The sequence below is a fragment of the Zootoca vivipara genome, chromosome 16, assembly GCF_965207765.1.
Source record: "Zootoca vivipara chromosome 16, rZooViv2.hap1.1, whole genome shotgun sequence".
Lineage (NCBI taxonomy): Eukaryota > Metazoa > Chordata > Lepidosauria > Squamata > Lacertidae > Zootoca > Zootoca vivipara.
In genome coordinates, this window is record NC_142599.1 from 13,633,896 (window position 1) to 13,637,898 (window position 4,003).

A 4,003-nucleotide genomic window follows, 5' to 3' on the forward strand; every position below is an offset into this window, starting at 1 on the left:
CACTGCTTGCACCATGAGAATAGCGGACAGAATATGAAATGTACAAATTGATTTATTGGCACAATGGCAGAAATATTCCCGAAGGGTTCAATCTTGGGGAGTGGTGGGGTCCCCGGATCTAGGGCTGTGTGTGTTAGGAGCTGCCATACACAGATAAGACATTCTTTGCACCGACCTAGAGCATAGGGGCCCATTGTTGCATACGATTCTAAAATGAGTAGCCCTGTGGTTTACCCACAAATTAAATGAAGGTTTCAGCACATGCAGGCAATGTGGAAACAAATTAGCTCCCTCTGCCCCAATTTCTTTTTAAAAAGGACTGCTCATGCTATAGTCACTAAACATCTGCATCCAGGCTATTCTGGCCTTGAGATGGCCATCAGATCAATCCTTGGCTTAACATGGTTCTGTTCCTTGGAGTTATGCTTGGGACCATACAGAACCAAAAGGCTGCCTTGGGTATGTGGATGGTGGGATCCCCTAGTGTCAGCTGACAACCAGCTGTACAGGAAGTGGGAGAAAGGGTGTGGTCAGTCATGTCTGGCTCCCAGTGAAACACCCCAATCTCCTCCTGCTTTACTTCCCACTTACTTACCCCAATAGCCACCTCCTAGGCACAATCATGGGTTTTATGGTGTGCCTCTGGTGGGGGACACGTCATGGTTTGTCCACCTTTGGGCCCCACCCTACACCTAGCTCTCACCTGCGGCTCCTGGAAGCTGTCAGCATGTGACAGCAGCCTCACCCCAGGGACAGCTTCGACTGGCCGGTTAATCCAGGCGAGTTGGTGACTTCCCCCTGCATGCGAAGACAGGCTCTGGTGGACCAAATGGATGAAACCAATGATGTGTCCAAGGGGTCAAGAAGGTGGTTACTGCACATGCTGTAGAGGGAATTGAGGGGCAGATGGGAAGGTAGCCCATCTAGGAAGAAAAGGCTACGGAGTAAACCCTACACAAATTCAGTGTGAAGCACCTGAGAGGGTTGGATGGTGTCTTGAACGCCTCCTCCTGGCAACTCTTGCAGCCCAGCTGGCGCCAAGCGTATTGCTCTGCTTTCCTTTGGACCACATTGACAAGGCCGAGAGGGTGGGTCTTGTCATCTGGGCAGCCCAAGACCTCCATACACACTGACCAGGCTTGCACCCTGGGGAGGTCACTTCAGTGCTGCCCCCCCCCCCCGAGGCTCCATTGTCTCTTGAGACAGACGGATGCCAGCAACGGGCACTATAGTTTTTGACCCACTAAAATTACTTCGGACTAGGCATGTCACGTTGTTCTGCTGAGGTCGCCACTGCAGTTCCATCATCAGTGTTGCGATAAATTTGTATTTCTTTGCTCTTTATCAACATTCCCGGTTGTGGATTATTGCTGGGCTGAAAGGTTGGGGCGGAAGTGGGGGGCAAAGAACATAAACCCAGGACTCACTGAATCTACTAAGTTGATAACAGGTTTTCCATAGGAGCCCTAAGGATTGTACATTGCAATCCTACGTATGCCCACTCAGAAGTAAATCTCACTGCTGGGACAAAGAGAGCTGCCTTACACAGTCAGACAGTTGGTCTATCTAGCTCAGTATTGTCTCAGAACATCAAGAGCCCTGCTGAATCAGGCCAAAGTCCTGTCAAGCCTCCAACATGCCTCCAGGAAGTCCACAAACAGTACCTGGGTGAAGTCATGCTCTGTCCTTGCGTCCTCAGGAACAGGTACTATTCAGACATACAGCATGAATTTACAAGCTCTTGTCTTCCACAGCAAAACTAAGGGCTTTGGTGCTGATGAAGCCTCTGGTGATTGGCTGAACTACCCTGACATCACAGAGGTGCAGGAAGCCCAAGATCCTTTGGCTAGCTCAGGTGAGCTGCTTCTGTTGCCCTAATTACAAAGCTTTCCGGGTCTCTTTCCCTCCCTGCATCGCAAAGATGATGCGAGAAGGGAGGAGAAGAGACCAGTCTACACTGTTTCAAGCTCCTCTGAGAAATAAAAAAAAAATAAGTAAAATTCATGCTGGGAACAGGTAGCTAGTTTTTGTTTGTTGTGAGGACGGTAGTCATCAAAAGCCCCAGCATAACCCAGTTTACAAAGATATTTCCTCTTTCCTTTTCAATCATGCCTCTGTGGATGAACTTCTCAACTGAGATGAACTCTTCCCACACCGAGAAGCATGTGAAGCTGTCTTTATTGAGTCAGACCACTGGTCCATCTAGCTCAATATTGCCAACACCTACTGGCAGTACCTCTCCAGGGTTTTAGAAAGTCTCCTGAGACTGAGCACCTTCTTCTAAATAATGATCATTATTTGCATGTAGACAGTCACTGAGCTACAGCATTTCCTCTATCTAATGACATGCTATCTTCTTGCCCATGAACATTTGTCTTGTAATGGTCTTAAAAGGTACTACAGGAAAATTTGTGGCATTTACGCAGTCATGTTACAAAACAAAAACTTGCACGACAACGGGATGGAGGGCATGAGAATTTAACCCAGACAGGGTATTCCCCCCCCCCCCACACACACCCTCTCTTCATACACCGTTGAAAGGATTTTAACATTGAATTGTTGCACAGGGAGGGGAGGAAATAGAAGGACTCTGTCTACGGACCGCTTTAGGTTAAGGTTTGCTTGGTGGAAAAGTTTTAACAAACCTAACAAGAAGACCAAAAACCCTACGTTAATAATAATAAATGCAAGGGAAGTAAGCCATGCCACAAAGCCTTTGAGAGCATTTTTATTCAGGGTAGCAGAATGGAATTGCAAGAAAGCCTAGACCAATACAAGAAAAGGTGGCGTAGACTTGGATCTCAAAACGACAAGTTTAGAATTCAGCTTTGTTTGAAGAACCAGACAGAACCAGAAGAAAAAAAGTGTGAACGCCTGAGTTGACATTGCATCGCCATAGTACTCCTCTTCCATGCATGCCTCAAATTACACTGCTCTAAGGTGTATGTGGGGGCAGTCTTGTTGTTCAGTGAAACCCGCACCCCACAACTGTGTGTAAAAGAAACGGGCCTTGGATTTGCAGGCTCCCACTTCCCTCTAACTCCTGTCACTATGCATAGAAGTGAACCTCTTAACATCCAGAAGAAGACCATTTCTCGGCTTTCAGGGACTGGGGTCGAGTGGGAGGGGAAGAATCTCTCGACTGGGTGCAGTGTTGCAAGAATTGGCCTTAGCCACTGAGGCCCTCCTCTTAGGAGAACTGGTTAAAATGGGACACCCCTTTGCAAGAGGCCCACCTGGCCATCCGCTTTATGCACCTACAAAAACTCTTCCTTGCTGATTGGCAGGAGTTTGTGGGATCTTTTTGAGAGGCACAGCTGAAGGCAAGCGGGATAATCTTGTAACTAAATAAGGAGCAGCAGGATCTGAAGCCTTCCGGTTCTCACGTGTTTTGAAATTTTCTTCCATCGGATGCGGCTCAGCTGTTCTAGGGGAGAGTGGAAAGCCTTGCCTGAGAGAGCAAGTCACCAAATGCAACTGCAGAAACAATTTCCGTTTAACTGGGGGACCTAAAGTAAAATGTGCATCGCCGCGACTACAGAAACTGCTGTCGTAAGACAATGCCTGCACTTGTCTCCCAGGACAGATCCATTTCTAGCATGCAAACTAGCCTCTCAAACCAAGAACTGTTATACACTGCCTGATCTCAAGACGAGAGGTTAAAAACAGGCATGCCTCCATTCCTAGGTGTAATAGGAAGCAACACCAGAACAGCACAAGGGTGGGGATTGTCAACAGTGGTTCCTTGAACGATAACAGGCCCTTTTCAGAGAGCACCAGTTCAACTATAGGCAGTTTTGACCTGAGAAGTTTACAATTGAAAAGCTATATATTCTCACTAGCAACGTTAACAAGAGTGACAGATAAAATGAGAGCTGTGTGTGTACGGAACTAGGGGGCTAACCATGCTAACGGATGCGACTGGCAGTGAAAACCCAACGGGGCTCAAGTGAGAAGCGCTGGCGATGCAGGATTTACATACACTTCAGCTTGACAGATGAAA